General features: G+C 39.9%; 1 protein-coding gene and 1 pseudogene across 3 annotated transcripts in view; one reads left to right on the top strand and one right to left on the bottom strand.

Annotated features, from left to right (window-relative positions):
* Positions 1 to 405: 405 nt before the first annotated feature.
* Positions 406 to 10,308, bottom strand: part of ZNF680 (zinc finger protein 680) — a 74,788-nt gene continuing 64,885 nt past the window's right edge. The window contains exon 5 of one of the 3 annotated variants that reach the window (XR_012432368.1): positions 406 to 3,299. The gene's annotated coding sequence lies outside the window, so the exon portion shown is untranslated. Of the gene's footprint in view, positions 3,300 to 6,840; positions 9,437 to 10,308 lie in introns of those variants that run through there. The other 2 variants (XR_006696526.3, XR_012432369.1) reach the window with 2 other exon arrangements.
* LOC102123365 (heterogeneous nuclear ribonucleoproteins C1/C2 pseudogene) lies at positions 8,794 to 9,698 on the top strand (annotated as a pseudogene).

The raw sequence follows: 10,308 nt of genomic DNA, 5'->3' as shown, positions 1-10,308 counted from the left end.
AGGAAAAAAATCAGATACGCATTTGTGTCTGGCGGGCCAGGGTGACTGCACCTGTAAAGATAAGTTATCAAGTTGCACTGCCATGGTGAAGTTTTAAGATCTCACCAGGAATTTTCTTGTGTGCAAAATATGGGGGAGGTGTGTAGCTTTTCATCTTGTGACCATCTTATTTAGGAACCAAAAGGGGGAGACTGATTTGTGAGACCCAGTTCCCAGCTTGACTTTTCCCTTCAACTAAATGAGTTTGGGGTCCCAAAATTTAATTTCCTTTCACATTATATATAAAATAAGTAAAACCATGACTAAGACTATCTCAGGAGTACAGGATAAGTTGAACACTGTAAAATCTATACGTGTATATAAAATAGGAACAGAAAATAGCTCGGTAAAAGCCTTCTAGCAGACTAGAAATAAAAGATGTTATTTTATTTTGTAAATATACAGAGTATCTAAAATAAACTACAGCAAATGTACATAAACTATTAAAAGCTTGTTTTTTAATGTCATAAACATGATAATGATGCTGCTGTAAACATTTTTGTTAACTATTGCATCTGTGGTCCCAGTCAACAGATTAAAATGAGAAATTAGTTATACAATTATACTTGCAAAGAAGAATTAGTCAATAAACTAGTACCTAAACAATTGGTTCTACCTAGGTAGATTGGATACCTGAAGAGCAACTCACACAAAAAAATTGTTCACATAGATTAAGAAATTAAAACTTTTAGGAGAAAATACAGGAAAATATTGTATTATAACTGGGGTAAAAATTTTCTAAACATGGCACAAGATAAAAATAATGCATAAAATATGTTAGACTATATCAATTTTAAACTTTTGATTATTAATAACATAAATGTTTTACTACAGATGATGCAAAGGCAAAGCATAATTGGGAGAAAATATTTTTAAAAGACATAAAAGATTGGTATTTTAAAAATATATATTACAGACTGGGCATGGTGGCTCACACCTGTAATCCCAGCACTTTGGGAGGCCAACACGAGTGGATCACCTGAGGTAAGGAGTTCAAGACCAGCCTGACCAACGTGGTGAAACCCCATCTCTATTAAAAATACAAAAAAATTAGCCAGGTGTGGTGGTGTGCTCCTGTAATCCCAGCTACTTGGGAGGCTGAGGCAGGAGAATCACTTGAACCCAGGAGGCGGACGCTGCAGTGAGCCAAGATCGCACCATTGCACTCCAGCCTGGGCAACAGGAGAGAAACTTCGTCTCAAAAATAATAATAATTATTTTATATATATATATATAAACAGACTATGTATGAATTAAATAAGAAAAAGACATTAAATATAGGAGAGATGGCAAGTCTTGGAATACAAATGATCAAACTTACGAAAAATTCCAACTTCATTGGTAACTATGAAATGCTAATTAAAACTATAAATGATACACCTTTCTAATTCACCATTTTGTCAAAAAATTATGTCTAGTAATGCAAAGAGTTGGTAAAAATATGGAGTAATTGGAATTCACAAATATCCACTGGCAATAAGACTGATTTATAAATTGATGTATATTTATACTATGCAGCTGTGAAAATGGACAACTACAGCTATGCTAAGCAACATGAAATAATAAAAAATTATAAAGGAAGTCACAGATACAAAATGGTAAAATTTATATAAACGCAAAAAACAGGCAACACTAAAATGTATATGGTTTATAGATAAAATTGCAAAAATTAATAACACAAAATTCAGATGGTGGTTACATTGGAATAGGAGGTTAATAGGAGACTTCAGAGGTATTCACTTCTCAGGAGTGTGTGAGGGTTTTATGAAGCCAGACTCAAAGTTTTATGAGAGTAGAGAGCAATACTTTCTTCATTTTATTTCCTAAGCCTAGCAAAAAGGATGACACATTGTGTGTGCTCAACACACATTTATTGGTTAAATGAATAATTACATGCCCTTTGTAAACTGTCAAGCTATGCAAATTAAGACATTATTATTAGTTACCATAGCTTAGTTAATAGAATCAAAGGGGAATAAACCGTAGCAGTCAGCACTATTAAAAGTTTAATGTTAACCCAGCACTCTTGGGTAAAATAAATTGAAATTTTTCTGTAATCCTAGCACTTTGGGAGGCCAAGGTGGGCGGATCACATGAGGCCAGGAATCTGAGACCAGCCTGAACAACATGGCAAAAACCCATCTCTACTAAAAATACAAAAATTATCCGGGCGTGGTGGCGCATGCCTGTAATCCCAGCTACTCAGGAGGCTGAGGCCTGAGAATTGCTTGAACTCGGGAGCCGGAGGTTGCAGTGAGCTGAGATCGCGACACTGTACACCAGGCTGGGCGACAGTGTGAGACTCCGTCTCCAAATTAAAAAAAAAAAAAAAATTTTTTTTAAGTTGTGACCATTACAATTACATGTAAATTGCCACATGAAGATGGAACATGAAATCTGACTTCAGGTGAGCATAATTTGAAAGGAAAAGGCAAAAAGAGAGAAAAGAGATAAAAAGGATGAAAACTTAATTGGGTCAAATCTGCAAGTTCTACCCTGCGCTTCTTTTTAGGAAACAGTTTTCTCCTCTCCTGGCGCAGAGGGAGGCTGCCTGGGGGAGCCTGGGCCCCTCTGTTCTCCTCGCGGTGGCAGTGGCTGTTTGCTTAGGCATGAGGCGCGCCGCAATGCCCTGGGCCTGAAGCTGCCGGGCCCCGCCCCTCCTTCTTCCCCTGGACTCTTCCACGGTGTGTCTGTGGCCTTGTGTCTTCCTGTGCGTCCCTCTAATGAAAGGGGTGGTGGCAGCATGAAGCTGGTAGCAGGAACTGGCTCCGCAGGTTGAGGAGGGCTCGCCCAGCTGTGGGAAATACTCTAGTTGACATCGGCTTTCTGTGCACCGATCTGGGCCTCGACCCAGGGTTACAGACGAGGCGTCCCTGGCCTGGGCGACCCCGGGGTCGGGCGCTCCGGCTGCTGCTGCGGTTCCTGCTGTGCTTGGCTGGGCCGCGGCTGGGACCAGCGCCCACCAGAAGTGCAGGAGCCGCCCCGCAGGCGGGAGGAGGTGGTAGCCATGGTCCCTGAAAACCAGGCTCTGCTGACAAATCTCAGACTCCAGGAACAGAAGAACCGAGAGAGCTGCAAGAGTTTGAGCCAAACGGACGGACTGTGCTGACAAATCTCAGACGCCAGGAACAGAAGAACCGAGAGAACTGCAAGAGTTTGAGCCAAACGGACGGACTGTTGGAGTAGCTGAGGGTGAAGCTGCCGGAACTCCTCAAAGTGGAACAGCAAAGCCAGCACCAGAGATGGACAAGAAAAACAAACTATCAACGAAAATTAGCAGAAATCAAAGTTAGATGCTAAAGCAGGGAAAAACCGTTCACGCCATGATAGAAACCGAGTTGATGATGGAGTCTGAGAAACGAACTTAGGGAGAGAAAGGACAGCAGTGAACATGGTCAGGTGCTAACAATTCTAGTCCACTGGACCCCACCATCCCTAGGATAGTAAATACCATCCCAGTCATCACCCAGCAAGTTACCACCGCAGCATTTCCAGTGTGTTCCAAAAAAAAAAAAAAAAAAAGGTGATTCTTAACACAAGTGCAAATAAAGTCATTTATCTTTTTTTTTTTTTTGAGACGGAGTTTCGCTGTGTCGCCCGGGCTGGAGTGCAGTGGCCGGATCTCAGCTCACTGCAAGCTCCGCCTCCGGGGTTTACGCCATTCTCCTGCCTCATCCTCCCGAGGAGCTGGGACTACAGGCGCCCGCCATCTCGCCCGGCTAGTTTTTTGTATTTTTTAGTAGAGACGGGGTTTCACCGTGTTAGCCAGGATGGTCTCGATCTCCTGACCTCGTGATCCACCCGTCTCGGCCTCCCAAAGTGCTGGGATTACAGGCTTGAGCCACCGCGCCCGGCCCATTTATCATATTTTTAATCCAAACTGTCATAGTTTACATTTTAACGTTCTGTATTGTGCTAAAACCTTTGGTTTTTAAATTTAATTTATTTTGGGATGGAGTTGTTGCCCTATTGCCCTGGCTGGACTGCAGTGACTTGATCTCCGCTCACGGGAACCTCCGCCTCTGGGGTTCAAGCAATTCTCCTGCCTCAGCCTTCCGGGTAACTGGGATTATTGGTGCCTGCCGCCACTCCCAGCTAATTTTTGTATTTTTAGTAGACACAGGGTTTCATCATGTTGGCTGGGCTGGTCTCAAACTACTGACCTCAAGTGATCCGCCTGCCTTGGCCTTCCAAAGTGCTGGGCTTACAGGGATGAGCCACCATGCTCGGAAGAACATTCGTTTTTTAAAGTGGCAGCCACAATTTTTGTCTGTCTGGATATATTTTGGACTTTTGTATATTAAATATAATGTAAAATACAAACTTTATTATGTTTTAGGTAATCTAACATTGATGTATACAAACTTTACAGATTACTGTAGGATTCAGCAAACGATGTATGACATTTATGTCTAGTTTTTGATGTATTAATTTTATTTTAGAAAAGATTGGCTTCTTTAAAAATGTCTCCAAAAATGTTGGCTTATTTTATAAAATGCCAAAATAGTCAAAAAATGTAAAATACCATTTTGCATTTTACAAAAAGTAAAATACTATTTTGCCATTTTATACAATAAGCCTGAATTTGCCATACTGTATGAATACTGGTACTCAATTAAAACACCAAATATTGTAATCAAAATTATTTAAACAGTATGTTTATATCTCAATTTTTAACTACAGTGATAGACATAAATATTTCATAAATCAAACCTATTAGTATTAGGTTTTATTTAGAAGTAATATGTATAAAAGATCTGTTCAAAATGAATATTTTTCAAAATAATTTGGTGTTTTCAAATATGCTAAAGTCTTATTTTGATCAGAGTAAGCCTGGGGATAGTTGACTTATTTCACTTTTTTGTATAGTATGTTCCAAATTTTCTAGTTTAACTTAATATTGATTGATGATGGGTAAACATTTTTAAAAATATTATAGGCCTGTTAAATTGTCAATGTTTTTAATTTTAAAATTCTGTCTTTTAATATTGTTTCAGGGATTTAGGTCTAGTTGAATCCACACAACCTGTTAATCATTGTCACCTGCCAGATTCCAATTCACTGTCAGTGTGCCTGTATGACTCTTCTTTCCATATTCTTTGAATTAAATTTGTATTACTCATTTGAAAGTTATATAATACAGCTCATACATTTCAAATAAAATCACCATGTAAAATGAATTCTGGCTTAGTATAAAGAAGCTGTTACAATCTTAGTGTTACATATATAGATGGATGTGGCTCAACAATTTAAACAAAAATATTGAACTATAACATGTGTTGCCATGAGTCAGCCTCTAATGAGTTTATAGATAAATCCAGATATCATCATATTTATCCAGTTGTGTTCAATACCTCTAAAGTTGGTGTATCAAGAATTCTTACGCTGTCTGAGAAAACAGATTGTACTGTTACCTAAGAAGTCAGCTGGAAGGCATTTTTACAATCTTGCACCACATAAGGAAAAACTGAAAGGTAGTACTAATAAATGCAAACTATATCACCTGGAAAATGGGAATCCAGAATATCACTTTCAATATTTAAGTGTTGGAACTTTTCGTAAAAAATTAAATATGATAAAATAAACCTTTTGGTAAGTTTTGTGTAGCTTAACATCAGCATAAAATAGAAAAAAAATCTTAAAAATAAAAACAATAACCTACACTAAAAAACAAAACAAAGCTAGCATCCAATTCATATATATTGATCTTTGTGTTGGGAGAGTCTAAAGCAGAACATTTGATGGACTTGATACAGTTATTTTTACCATATGGGCATACTGATAAAATCATCTATATTTAATTAGACTAAAACATGTTGGCTGGGCGCAGTGGCTCACACCTGTAATCCCAGCACTTTGGGAGGCCGAGGTGGGCGGATCACCTGAGGTCAGGAGTTCGAGAACAGCCTGGCTAACATGGTGAAAACCCGTCTCTACTAAAAAAAAAAAAGAAAAAAAATTAGCCGGGCGTGGTGGCGCATGCCTGTAATCTCAGCTAGTCTACTCAGGAGACTGAGGCAGGAGAATCGCTGGAACCCAGGAAGCAGAGGCTGCAGTGAACCGAGATCATGCCAATGGACTCCAGCCTGGGCAACAGAGCAAGACTCTGCCTCAAAAAAAAAAAGTCTGTATCTTAAAAATACTACTTTGTACTATGAATAATAAATGTAAAGTCTTTATTCTCAAAAGGATCCTGATTCTCAACCCAACATATATGGCAACCCATTCCTCTGGTTCGTCCCAACTGAGGCCTCATTAAGGCTCAAATATGGAGTGAGAGAAACACAACAGAGCATGTGAAATAAGATGGCTGAGGTAGAATGTTCAGCTCTGAGGCTCAGGAATTGCCTGGAGCATCCCAATATAATGATGGTCAACTGTGAAGCTTACTATGTAAAAATAAACATAAAATGAACATTGGTGAAAGTCTCTGGAATTATAAAGAGTTGTGCCAAAAGGACTGAGCCAGGATGACAGGTATTTAAGAAGTAAGGCAAATGTTTACTAGCACATAAATATTTGTTCCAAAGTTTATTACAGTAGCAATATTTTCAGTAATGTCAGCTTTCTCAAGCTAAGGATGCCATAGACAAACTAAGACAAGTGCCTAATATATTGTAGACAATTAGTTTCTAAATTCGACAAACTTGCAATAATTTTATAAATTTCACTGAACTCTGTTTCATGTATATATCTCACTGAAAGGCACTATCTAGTAGCTGTGTCCTTTAGTTTTTTCTGGGATTTTCTGTTGCTGGATTCCAAATCAAATCAACTTTATTTGAATCCTAGTCATTTCTAAAGTTCCAGATTTAATAACAGAAAGAAAGGAGAAATTAAGTTACCCCAAACAGTCCATATTTAATGTATGTGATTCCCCAAAAGAACCAAATATTACACAAAACAACAGTGGGTTTAAAATTCAACCTAAATTCAAAGGTAGCAGTTAACACCATATGCAAAAATTAGCAAAGTCACAATGTAGAAACTCTTAGTCTGTTATTCCAGAAAAAATAATAACATTTTTATTTTGGCATTTTTTGGAAAAAATAAATACATTAACTATGACAAAATATACCCACTAAACTATAATATAGGAACTTTGAAATATAAATGATTTTGTTCTTATTTTTAAACATTTACTGTAATATTTTCAGACAAGGCTTTCAGTGAAAAATACTTATAGCTACCATGTATGAATTAAAACAGTCCTGGGGGAATAGTACTTTTTATTAATAATGAAGATTGAAGCTCCAAGTGATACAGCAGGAGCACCGTCAACTCAAACACCGCCACTTTAAGTTCTAGCTCCCTTTCTAGCCTCATGCATTTCAAAGAAATCACTTCTCTTCTAACTACAAGCAGCCAGAAAGAGCAGACGGTAAAATACAGGTAAGACAGCTCAGGGAGGGCACAGTGGCTCACGCCTGTAATCCCAACACTTTGGGAGGCCAAGGCGGGCGGATCACGAGGTCAGGAGTTCAAGACCAGCCTGGCCATCATAGCAAAACCCCATCTCTACCAAAAACACAAAAAAATTAGCTGGGTGTGGTGCACGCGCCTGCTCGGGAGGCTGAGGCAGGAGAATCACTTGAACCCAGGAGGTGGAGGTTGCAGTGAGCAGAGACCACGCCATTGAACTCCAGCCTGGGTGACACAGCAAGACTCCCTCTCAAAGAAAACAAAAACAAAAACAGCCAGCTTGGGCACAGAGGGAGGTGGGGGGAAAGTCTCTTGAGTAACTGCCAAACTTCACCTTCATACAATGGGCCCCAGTAACACAGTAGGCCTTAATAAGCACATTCTTTCCCCTTGGGGTGCACTAAGATAGGGAAGCTAAAAGCAGACTGGGGGGATATGCCTGCAGCTGCAGAAAGATGTATGGGAACAGACACACAACTCTCCCTCCCACATAAGCACAACAAAGAGACACAGAAGCTGTCCAAGCCTCCAATTAACTCTCCCACCCTGAATCCTTAAAAACTTTTAGTCTGTAAAAGAATGTGGCTCTGACCTAACTCAGCCAGCTGCCCCTCTAGGTTTATTCAAAATAAACCTGTCCCTGTTGACTGTCCAGCCACCTTTCGTGTTTCTCTCCTCTTTCTGTAATTCTTACACCAAGGATGTAAAATAGTTTCCCCTGGGAACACAGCTAATGACCCAAATGAAGCTCAAATGAAGGCATTTAACATTCATAACTTATATCTTAAAAATAAAATACTCCTGAATGTAAAAAAAAAAAAAAAAAAAGGAAAAAAGATATAAAAACAAATGAGAGAAAAGGAAGGAAATGGATTACTCACAATATCTAAGGTATGGAATCAACCTAAGTGTCCATCAACAGGTGAATGAAAAAAGAAAATGTGGTATATTTACACAATGGAATGCTACTCAGCCCTGTGGGGGAAAAAAAAGGAACTCTTGTTATTTGCAACATTGATGAACCTGGAGAACATGATGCTAAATAAGACAACACAGAAAAAAACTTTCATAATATAATTTCTCTATAGAGTGTAAAAAGGTTTAAACTCATAGAAGCATAGAGTAGAATGATGATTGCCTGGGGCTGGGAGTGGAGGAGATGTTGGTCAGAAAAAATGGGTCTGATTTTGTGAAGAGACAAAGACTGAGCGGTTGTGGCTACATTGCCGACCTCAAGCAGCAGTCGGCTTCTCCTCGTAGAACCTGGGAGTAGGAGACTCAGAATTGAATGTCTTCTCCTTCCTTCCTCCTGTTTTTGGCTTTGTGGAAACCTTATCAAACACAATGGCCAGCAATGTTACCAACAGAACAGATCCTCGCTCCATGAACTCCCATGTGTTCATTGGAAATCTCAACACTTTTGTGGTCAAGATGTCTGATGTGGAGGCAGTCTTTTCGACGAACAGCAAAATTGTGGGTTGCTCCGTTCATAAGGGCTTTGCCTTCGTTCAATAGGTAAATGAGAGAAATGCCCCGGCTGCTATAGGAGAGAGAAGGGCATAATAATTGCTGGCCAGGTTTTACATATTAACCTGGCTGCAGAGCCAAAAGTGAACAGAGGAAAAGCAGGTGTGAAATTATCTGCAGCGAAGATGTATGGGTCAGTAACAGAACACCCTTCTCCATCGCCTCTATTCAGCTCCTTTTGACTTGGACTGTGACTTTCAGTCGGATTATTTTGAAAGGATGTACAATTACCCAGCACATTTTCCTCCTTCTCCTCCTATTGCTCAGCCTGTAGTGCCCTCGAAACATCAGCGTGTATCAGAAAACACCTCACGAAGGGGCAAAAGTGGCTTCAATTCTAACAGTGGACAGCAGGGATCTTCCAAGTCTGGAAAGTTGTAAGGAGATGACCTTTAGGCCATTAAGAAGGAACTGACCCAGATAAAAAGTGGATTCACTCCTGGAAAACCTGGAAAAATGAAAAAGAGCAGACAAGCAGTAGAGATGAAGAATGATAAGTGAGAAGAGGAACAGAGCAGGAGCTCAGTGAAGAAAAATGAGATTAATGTGAAGTCTGAGGGGGGCGCAGATGACTCTGCTGAGGAGGGGGATCTACTGGATGATGATAATGAAGATGGGGAATGGCCAACTGGGGTTGACCAAGGATGATTAAAAAGAGGCTGAGGAAGTGGAGGATGACAGTCAGTGCCAATGGCAAAAATGACTCTTAAGCACATAGTGGGGGTTAGAAATCTTATCCCAATATTTGTTTACCTACGTGCTTCTCTAAGATCAAATTTTTTACCAGATCTCCTCTAGTATCTTCAGCACATGCTCACTGTCCTTGTCCTTCCCATGTTAATTCATATTGCCCTGCACCTAAGTCCCATTTTCACCTCCTTTGACACTCCTAGTAGTTTTGTTAAGTCTTACCCCATAATTTTTGCTTTTAATTTTGAAACCTCTTTATGACTTAACAATAAAAAGGATGTGGGTTTGTTTTTTTTTTTTTTTCCTGAGATGGAGTCTTGCTGTGTTGCCCAGGCTGGAGTGCAGTGGTGCAATCTCGCCTCACTGCAACTTCTACCTCCCAGGTTAAGCAATTCTCCTGCCTCAGCCTCCGGAGTAGCTAGGATTGCAGGCACGCATCACCACGCCTGGCTAATTTTATTTTGTAATTTTAGTAGAGACGGCGTTTCAACATGTTGGCCAGGCTGGTCTTGAACTCCTGACCTCGTGATCCACCTGCCTCAGCCTCCCAAAGCGCTTGGACTACAGGCATGAGCCACTGTGCCCGGCCGGATGCATGGTTTTTATCAACTGTCTCCAAAATTATCTTGT

The sequence above is a fragment of the Macaca fascicularis genome, chromosome 3, assembly GCF_037993035.2.
Source record: "Macaca fascicularis isolate 582-1 chromosome 3, T2T-MFA8v1.1".
Lineage (NCBI taxonomy): Eukaryota > Metazoa > Chordata > Mammalia > Primates > Cercopithecidae > Macaca > Macaca fascicularis.
The sequence above is the reverse complement of the archived record's forward strand: the minus strand, read 5'-3'. Positions and strand labels throughout refer to the sequence as shown.